The following is an 11145-nucleotide window of genomic DNA, read 5'->3' on the forward strand; positions in this document are numbered from 1 at the left end:
GTCACAGACTCAGTTGTCTTAATAAACAATAGTGTGTAGTAAAAAGTAAAAAAGAGAATTTTATTGCTATTCTGCAACATTGTGCTATATTGTAGTTAGATAATTAAAAAGAACACTTATCTAAACAAATTCTTTGTCATCTTTGTCTTTTATCATAATTATAATCAATTAAAAGAAGTCAAATCACCAAATAATCAAATGACAATATTTCAAGACAACTGTAATAATTAGTATTGGTAATATTAGCTGGAGTACTGGGACGAAATTCCAAGGAGGCAAGCATTTCTCAATAACTGATAATACCTCTGTATGAAGCAAAGTGTAGTTCAAAGGGCTGGTTTTTACCAGGCTAGTGCCAGCCTCCTTTATCAGTTAGTTCAGCTTTTTTAAAATTTAATGCCTTTGATGCTGCTTCTGCAACAGATGACTGCAGATGTGATTGCACTCTTCACAATAGAAATATCAGATATTGAACGGCTTGATGCAAAGGAACTCAATTGGACTATCAGTCATCTAAATCCATTCAAATAAATCCTTTCTAGGCCACTTGCAGTTTTGCTTGTTATTATTGAAAACAAATAAGGACAAAGTGAGCAACAGTTAATTAAGGGGTTTACATACTAATAAAGGAAGATATTATATTTCTCTGTTCAGTGTTATGAATTGCAGTTTAAAAAATAGTAATGAGCTTTACTTTTCATCAACTTCCTTTTTTCTACTTAAATTTTTATGTTAACAAATTAACCAAGATTTGTTATTCTTAAAGGTCCTTTTGCATTAACCCCAGGCTAATACGTCATTCATGTGTTCTCATTTAAATTCTCCATCTTTGTCTTTACATGAGGCTCAGCTGAACTATTGTAGCTCAGTGGATGGAACTGCAATAACAATCTGCCTGTATTCAGCAGAAGAGGAGTCCAAAGGGGAAGTGCATCTCTAATGCATCTCTAACCACAAAGATTGACCCCACATGGATAACTAAACACCATAGGACCAGTCCACATGCGTTGCCTTGGATATGGACAGAAATGGCGACCATAAACCATGCCTGCCGTTGTCTTTTACTTTAATGACACATCTTTTAACACAAAGCGTAGAGACAAGGGAGCAGTATGACAGCATAAGTCATTGTGCACCATTTTTACATTTTCCCAGAAACTTTCTCACACTTATTGATGTTGGTCATGACCAGAGATTTTCTAACAGTTTTTTCATGATGAAAGATTTTGTCTCTGATGATCATTGATTGAACCATGTGAACCTGACTTTACTCAACATCATGGAGCCATTTTGGTCTGGCCCTCTCTAAGTTAATTTGTTTTCAGTCAGTGGTGAAAAGTTGTGTGATGCAACAAACCACCCTGCTTAGCTTTTAAAAAAATGATGTCTGTGGTCAGACTCAATCTAAAAACTGTGGTTCCTACCGTTTTTAAAAGCAGTGAAACTTTCTAAATATTAGTTTTGTATAAAACCTAAACACACAGAGAAATGACATTTTTAAATATAAACAGCTTAATGCCAAAGCTTTGACTCCTAAAGCCAAAGCACTCTTTATAAGGGGGATCTTGTCATCACAAAACATCCACACTTCATTTAGACACAGATATGCTTTTGCCAGTTTTAGAACATTTACATGGCAAAGAAAATAATAATAATATAAGAGAGAGCCAAGGCAGAACAGATAAATGACATTGTTAGAAAAACCGAGCCAGAGATGAAATGATGAAATTTGTTGCTTTTTAACAAAATATGCTTCACTAATGCGTAATATCCTCTGTTTATTTTTACCAACCCTAAATCGTTCACTTGTTTTGTTCACAGCTTGTCATGGCCACAAGTTTCACACCACATTAATCATGCATAATCTGTTGGCAGTGACCTGAGGGAGGAGTGCTCTAATGAATGGTGTTTATGAGTGCTAATCTGTGGCATGTAAACCAACGTTTTTGGTAGAGATAAGCTGCAATAAGGTGAAAATGGATCTCTCACTGTTCTGAGCAGGCATTCTCAGTCAATCTGGCTTCCTTGTCACTTTTTGTAAAAAGCTAAAGGAGAGACCGACCTACTTACTGTTTATTGATGTCCTCAGGAAGCTCTGAAAAACAACAATTATTACAGGACAAAAGTATATCAAAGTTTATGTTTAACTCTAACTCATCTCTGCTGTGAATAAAATAAAAAAAGTAATCTCTGTGCCAGACCTTCAGGTGAAGCTAGCCACTTGATGAGGTCCATGGAAAAATTAGATTCTCTTCCTTAAAGAATTACAAAAATACTCTCGCATAGTCGTTTTTTTTTTTCACTTATAAGGTTTGCATCTCTTTTAAACAGATGGAAATTTTCACTGGCGCATAGTAATTAAAAGTCTAAGTAACAACTGTTTGAAGAAATTTTATTAGAAAGATGTTAAAAGCTGCTACAATGGAAAAACATTACACATGGTTCACTCAGGGGCAGGTTTATATCTCATTGTTTCCAGTAAATGTGACTGGGAAAGGGACATCAAAGCTAAATATGGACATAGAATGGAATTGCACTTAAAGGTCAGGAATCCAAGTAGTAATTACATAGTGTTCAATGGAACAATAAGCCAGGTGTTAATCAGAAATCTTCTAGTGTCACAGTTGCAACATTAAAATATACCTGAATTCAATATTTCTATGATTTTAAAACCGTTCAAAGAGGAATTGACTATTTTTAAGGTGGGATGTTCCATTATAGTTGGGGAGATCAGAATATCATGTGCTGATTAGTTGATGTTTATCTTAAAATAATGTACCTATATGTTAATTGTAATTTCTCAAACCTAAGATCATACCTGTTGTTCTTTTAGCAAGTCTGTTAATTCTTTTCAAAAGTCAATGTGTCATCTGAGGAGAATAATAGCATCTTAAAACAAAGCATAGGGTTAATCTTAGTCAAACAGATGTCTGTAGGAAGACACTAGCTTTACAGTCCCCCCTGCTACTGTTTCTGTTTTACAGAGCACACTATGCAGAAAGAAATAAGACGCAAAAAATATGGTGTGCATGAAAAGATTAAAATAAAGCACAGAGAGTGCTGTGATGTCAGTACTTGTTTACTACAAGCAATAGTAAATAAGTACTAATGCTTGATAATTGAATTTATCAAGTGTAATTGTTCCAAATGTAAAACTTAATCTTGTGCCATTTCTGCATAATATACTGCTGTTACATTCTCAATCATGATGCATTCTGCTTATCTGTAGTATGTCTCATTAAGATGCATAAATAGACTCTGATTTGATGGCTTATTAATTTGTGACATTGACTGTGGTTTTGAATTGTTGTTCAAGTCAGCATATATTTGCTACAACACACCTTTCACCTTCTTGGGGGGTTAAGAGTGTCTGTGTTGATTGACTAATCAAAATTCCTCTCACTGCAGAGGATGAAATCAACACAGATGGGTACATCCATGCATACATGGCCCTTGGCTTAACAAAGCTGTTTGTTGCCAACAATGTAAACCTAAAGGTTCAGCTAAAAATAAATGTTGCATGGCAAGTTTTGGTTAGGCTGTGTGCCAATGTTTCTCTGCCAAAATTTTCCTTACTTCAATTGAAATAGTGTTCACTGGAGGTGAGCAGCACCATCCCTCTCTAGTTTTTCATGTGGCTCACTGAAGCCGCTTGTCTCTTTTGTTTTATCTGCTGTTCTGTCAATTAGATAGGGACAACAGAGAAGCCTATTTGGACAGAGGTCTGTGTCACCTCAAGACTGTGGCTGCCACTGTTGAGGTCATGCTATGAAAGGGAAATGGAGCACTACTGTTTCCCCTGAGCACTCTGAAACACAAGTGATTACATTGACTGATGTGTTCAAGGGACCCTGGTTTGTGGGGGATCAAAGGCAGCCTGGAGACCACCTGGAACTCCTCTTGGTAGTGGACTTGGCCTGTAAAAGTAAGAACTACTCTGGGAAAAAAAGAGTGGAAGCACTGCTCCTCTCATTCCCATCCTGAACTTCGTGAGAAAAGTGGCTGCATTACTGAAGAACTTCCTTCACTATCAGTCTGATTTCTCTAGGCTTTTAGTGAGATATTTCAATATAAGTAGATGAGGAGCTAAGAAAGTAGAGGAGGCTTTGGTTCAAAAACAAATCATATGACAAAACACTGAAAGCTTGGCCTCACTAATAGTTAGCTTTACTCTACCATAGCCCCAGAAGACAAGTGATAAATTGGGTGGATTGCCACAGTTTAACAATTGGACTCTTTTGTCTTAACATCCTGGTAGGTCCTCTAAGACCGCCCTGAAAGCTGGGTAAAGTAGTCGTTTCACCCATAAACAGTCAGCAAATTCACTGTGTATAATCATTGTCCATAGAATTAAAAATAATTTTTTTAAAATTGGTGACAGGAGAAAGTAGTCACAATTGGAAGCTTGCAAATTTGGTTCAATCTCCTCCATTGTATGCTGTATGGCAAAGAGTCCTTGGGCAAGACACTGTATTGTGCATCAGTGTCAACAGTATGTGTGAAGATTTGAGAGCATGAATGGATAAATGTAATTTGCAATGGAAAGTATTTTGAGTGTTTGCAATGACAGCAATGGCTGTCGTCATTTTTACCAAATACTGAAATCCATACAAAGCAGTTCTTAGGTCACAGTAAGTGACAGATATTTGGCATTTTCACTCAAGCTCCACTTTAATAGCAGTAACTGCTAAAGTAAATGAATCCAATTGTTGTAAACTGGCAAATAGACAGTGTAAATGTTTGGTTCCATATATATTATTTAAAAATTCTGTCATTAATTTAGAGCATTAACATTCAGGGCAAAATGCAAGTAAACTCTTTTTACAAGTCTTGAGTTTTGTGTATCAGGACATCAAAGTAGCTAGCCTGGCCATTGCCTTCCTGTGCAATTCCTCTCTAGAAAAAGAAAAAATCTCACTTACACCACAGTCAGGGCTTTCTTCGCTTGACATGGATTGTGTCCGGAAGATTTTTACTGGGTAAATCAGCAAACAGAAGAAGAAGTTGTGAATGATGAGGTTTATTTTCTGTGCTGTTTTAGAATTGTAGTCTGCCTGTAGCTTTATCAATGGCAGCAAAGAAAGTGAACAAAGCTGTTCAGCCCATGTTCCAAATATTGAATTAACATAAACAGCCACCTCGTTCAGATTGGCACTTCTCTCTTCGCAGTGGAGGATGGTTGTTTACAGCACAGGCAATATCCGGTAAGCTTCTCAGCGTTGAACTGGTGCCTTACATACGTCATGGGCGAATGTTAGGGTAAAATCTAAAACCTCAACACAGTCCAGAAAGCAATTGTTTCTCAACAGCCAAGAGCCCAAACCCTCTGTATGAAGCAAATAGCTTAGGGTAAATGGTTGATTTTTACCAGTCTACTAATGAGCTGATCTTAACATGGTTCCAATATGATTTAAATTTAACCTCAAGTGAACAAAATACTCTGTTGTTATTTATTAAACAAAAAATAAAGCCAAAATGTAAAAGTTGTGTGGGACTCAATTAAATACTCTCTTGCTGTTCTCCATCATCAGGGACTCTTAATAAAAACTCTACTTGAGGATCAGCAGGAATGACCAACTTAGAAATGTGTGTTTCAGCCATTGGGTTTAAAGGTATGTGTTAACAAAATGTTGGTAATAGCCTTAACAAACAGTTGCTGTCCTGTTCAATTTATGAAGAATTTGTAAGACTTTTCCAAGACAATTTAAATGCCATCATTCAACAGCAGGAAACATTATTTACAAAGTTAACCATTATTAAATAGTTGCCAGTCTCTCCTGGAGTCTAATTCTTTGCATAGTCAATAAAAATAATTCTGTGTTCAGATTTTTTTAAAGCCTATGTTTTTTAAAGCTTCATCTTAGATTTTACAGCGATTGGTCAGCATGTTCAGTGTTTAACTGTCCAAATATAGTTTGTTTGAAACAATGGTTTAATGAAAGTCTCTTCCATAAAAACAATGTGGCAGCATTTAGGTTTGCAAAGCTGTAGTTTATTGAACTGTAAGTCTACCAGAACTATTTTCAAAAGTGAAGATGTCTGTTCGTACTTCACACTCTTGGTAAAAACTAAACATATCACATTCAGCACAGACAACCTGCAGCCACATGACATGAAGCTCTTCCAGTCATTGTGTATAAAATCCTAGAGGCAAAAACATAAGGTCATCTGTCAAACAGTTGAAATCAGGGCCCCTCCCTGAACAAATCTTCAACGGAGTCACTAACATATAAGTTAAAGAACCAGGTTGTTGCAAGAGCCCCGTTAAAGACCTCAAGAGAGTTGATCTTAAATAAATTCCCACAAACCCCTAAAAACCAAAGCGATGATAAAAGGGCTGGCAGGTCATAGGTCCTCTATAACTTTGCGACTGATAAAGTCATGTTGGTCACAGCAAACATGAAGTTTCTAAAACCAGTTGAATTATAAGATATGGTTAGGTTTTCATAAAAGGCTTTTTCTTTCTGGCTTAATCATTTTTGGAAAAATAATGTCAATGTTATCATGGTGTGGAGTGTGACTGGCCATTTTTTATCTCTGCCTCCAGCGACAGGTCCGCGTGCCCAAGGCAGCTGCTTGCTCTGGCACTTGAGAACATTATCCTTATTCCCTACCAGGGTTCATAAGGAGCTTTGTGATGACCTCTCAGTGCCATATGGACAACTTTTTCTAGAATCAAGCCAAACATTACATCTCCATGTTTCCTTTGACTTATGTCTTCTTTGTTCCCTCAGATCTTATCCAGTCTATCTGCTGAATCCTCACTCCATTAGATTCCAAAGGTTTTTTGTTTCTAGCAAGTCTCCACTCCCTGCTCCAATTCAACTTGAAACTCTCCATTACTCCCCAGAAAAACATTAGTCTGAAGATGTCATCCACTGTTCCTGTACCTCTGAGTTCCTTTATAACCCTACCCACGTTGAGGGAAGATCACCATCTACATTACCCTCAGCCATCCGAGGTTGCAGGGTAACATGCACCTATATCATTTTAAAAGCTGCTACAAATCTGATTGTTTTAACACATCTGTGGGCACTTCCATTGACAATGTATGGTATTGTTTTGAGTGTTTGGTGGATTGTATTGTTGTCTGTATCTTATTTTTGTTGATGTATTTACAAAAGTCTCTCTTGTATATAAGTCTCAAGAGGTTTTCTTGTATAATTAAAGGAATACTAATAGTATATCTTGGTGTACTTACACTAGAAATAAAATAGGGTTTAGTTGTTTTTTTTACCATGACTGTTCTATCTTTGTTAAGAACTGTTCCAGAAACACAATGTTTTTCATCATTGCTGTTTTGAAGCCTTACTGTTTATACCCCAAGCAACAAAACAATGGTTAGTCATTTTGCAGAAAGATTCATTGCATTTCCAAAGTCTCTTGAGATCACTGGCTACGGCAAATTCAAGTAAATGCTTTAGCTGTTCAAATGTCACAATTTGGGAAATTCTGCAAATCAAAGAGGGTTATGGCAATAATAAGTAAAATATTTGATTTGAATTTCTGTCTATGAGCCAGTGGTGTGGCTTGGGAGATACAGTACCCCTCTTCTGTACAAAACCAGATGCTTACAAAAGAGACATTTGTGGTAAAACAGAGTGGCTGGGTCCCAATGTCAAAAGACAATTTTTCAGGGCTCTTGGAACAAGAGAAAACATCTCAGTGCATACCAATACATGATGGAAATGTGCTTTATCATACTGAGCTCAATACTCAGTCTATTCGTATACTGGACATGTTATGCTTTATGCATTTTTTTTTCTACATCCACTACTGTTTTTTCTCCCTGGATCACAATATGTTACATCTGAGTTGTATTCTCCAGTCTAGCTAAAAGACTTAATAGTTTGCATAAAATCTTCCCACAGTAGTTTCTAATCAAAAGAAATAAAAGAGTAGTTTCAAATTTACTAAACTTTAATGGTTAATCACTTGTATCAAGGAAAAAGTCAGTGTACCTAAACTCTATCAAGGTAAGATTGTTCAGACCTAATCATTTTGTTTGTTCCTTTTTCCATTTCTTCCAACCGTGACACCTTGGCAAAATGAAGCTATGTTTGTTTTACAGCACATTGCTGGAACTTATTTCCTAATACCCTCTTGAGATTCCAATGGAAAAAGACATTAATGTCTGTCTCCCACCAGCTCAGATCTTTAATAATCTTTGTCCGCAGTAGTTGCTACATTTGTCTATGGAAGTGTCCCTTTGATTCAAGGATTACCTTTAAAGGAGCAATCTGCCTGAATGAGCATTAGAGTTAAGTTTACACTCCACATTACTAGCATTTTATTTATGGGGACTGCGCAAGATAAAAAAAAAAGTGTCATTTATAGCTCTAACACTTGTTTATTTTAGTGAGATCTGAGACCTGTTCTTCACCTTTTTATGAACAGGGAGTTGTCCTCTATGATTTAAATATGTACAACCTCGATCATAAACTTGAGTTGCTCTTTCAGTCATTTATCAAAAACCCATCTTTCCTTTCTGCACCATGATTTACAGGACATAACCACACCAGTAGGAAATCTTTATTTTATAATAAGATTGGAGTACAGATGGAAAGCAAAACAAAATATCAAATCTTAACTAAACACTCAAAGTGACATTTTTTTTCAAAAATATTAAACCTCTCTTTCTTGACAATCCAAGTTAAGTGGAGAAAACCCAGATTATACTGTAAGTGAGATTCTTTTTTTCAAGCAAAATGGCACAGGAAGTCAATGGCCAGGCTAGAATCAGTCAAAAGATTTAAAGCAGTATCCGCACATACATTTTGTTTAAATTAAAATGTCAAAGAATAAAATGCAAAACATGTCAAACTAATTGTTTCAATCTGACAAAGTGCTGACTGTTTCTCGTTTCTTTATTGCAAATCCATTCATAAAAGAGATGTGGTCCGAAATCACTTCAAAACTTGACACAAGTTAAGATTAAACTCATCACTGCCAATCATGGACCGATCAAGGAATGGAGTCTGCTCTCAGTCAAATTGCATGTAACCTCTACTGCTTGTAAAATCCCTGAAATGGTCATAACTGTGTAATGTAACACCACATCATAGGACTTTGTCCTTATTTTCATAAATAAAAATGATAACTGCAAGGTCTATGTAACTGTACAGATGTAATAGGATACATTCAAAGTGGTTTTGGAGAGTATTATTGTGTTTTTTATTTTACTTACATTAAAGGAATGGTTATCAAACACACAAAATCATCAGACTTTCTTCTGACATGGGGCTAGAAAATTCATACGGCTCAGTGGATTGGAAAGGTTGTCTTCCCAGAGAAGAACCTCAAGAGTGAATAATCCTTTAATATTATTTACATCTTAATTACTCCTTTTAGTGGAAATCCCTGAAATTTCAAAGTTGCCTAGACATTAAAAGCTGTTAGTCTGTCAGCCCCCTGCCATGTGCTATATGAGATCTGAAATACTGGCTTTGACAAGGGTCGTAGGAGAAACAGCCAACCTGCTTCTGTCTCCAGGAGGAACTAAACCTGTGTCTCAAGGAATGTCCAAGATATTAGAGAGATTCTGTGGTGCAAATCGGAACCCACATGGATAGACCATTGTGAGGGGATTATTAGTTCCCATGTAGTCCTCATTCTTTTCAGGCCCTCCTTTTTTCCACCTCCATGTTTGTCTTTGTGTTTGATTCTACTCCCTGGGTCCACTGAATTGTGCAAATTAGGTTTTACTCTTTAAAGATTCATGTTCATTACCTACCTGACTGAGCATCTGTTGGTTTGGTTTATTGGGAGGATGTTTAAAAAATATGTTTCCATGACATTGACCTGGACATGCTTGAGAATGTCAGATTTTCCAAGAATACCTTGAACGCCAATTCTTTGTGTGCCTTGTATTTCCTCTTGAATGGTTTCCATTTGACCTGACCGAAAGAGACTGGAACAATTCACCACTGGGTGCAAATTTGGCATTGAGGCCAAGAGGATCTGTAAATTACTGCCCCACCTCATCACAAAATGTGTGATATGTTTGTTCAAATTGTTAGAACAAGGCCAAAAGATGTGAGATGGTCTCATGGCATAATCTCTGCAATGACAGATTGGTTAATACTTACAACTGAATGAAAAACCAATTTCCAAAATCTTTTTTTTCTTTTTGAAAATCACCAGTGTCACATGTGTTTACACCTTTGCTGGCAATTCTTTGTACAACACCCTCTTACTAATAGAAGACTTTCTATTAGTACTGTGACTTTCCTTGACAACATTTAAAATTTCTTAAGATTTTAAATAGTTCATGATGCCAAGCACTCTAACAAAGTTTAAAGGGCATTTGGAAGAAAAAACAAATCCTAGTGTGAGCCCGAGGTGCTTTTTCACACCTTATGCTCATTACTCCAGAATATTTATTCTCAATCCTATTTTGATCTGACCAGACCCCACAGTTACAGCTAATGCTAATTTAGTAGACTCCACAGTTGTCCGGCATACCTCCTGAAAAAAATCTGTTGACTTGTCAATAACGTCTTATGTTTTTTATGGCGCTTTGGTGACCCTGAAAATCTGTTGTTTATTGAAGTTATGCAATAGAATGTAATATATCTGGTGATTTTATACATCACTTACTATACTGCTCCCTCTGTCTGGTCAAAAGAAAAACATAGTTGTTGGTTTACAGAAAAAAGTTCAAAAAAGGGAAGGGATCACATGAAAAGCAGTCAGCTGGATAAAAATAACTTGTTGATTTCAGAGGTCAGAGGAGAATGGATAAGCTTATCTCAGATGATAGAAAGAAAAAAATAGCTAAGTTATAACTAATGCCATCCCTAAACACATGTCAGAATCCTTCCAGTGGATGGGCTACCGCAGTAGAAGTTCACACCAGCTGCCACTCATGTGGTTGTGAATCATTTTGTAACTTGGTACAAATTGAGCATCATTTAAAATTTACAGCCCACAAAACAGACCTTGTTGATCACCATTTTCCTGTTTTATGAGCATGATGTATTCATCTCCTGATGCTCCCTTGAAGCAGTATAATCGGTTCTAATGCTGAAATCACCTCTTCCTGATTCCTTGAGCATAACAAAGAACTCCTTTTATGGCTTTCCCAGTCACCATTTTAGCTCCAGGAAAGTGTTGTTGGGAAATGATGGATCAAGATAGTTCACA

This window comes from Xiphophorus hellerii, chromosome 3 (genome assembly GCF_003331165.1).
Source record: "Xiphophorus hellerii strain 12219 chromosome 3, Xiphophorus_hellerii-4.1, whole genome shotgun sequence".
NCBI lineage: Eukaryota > Metazoa > Chordata > Actinopteri > Cyprinodontiformes > Poeciliidae > Xiphophorus > Xiphophorus hellerii.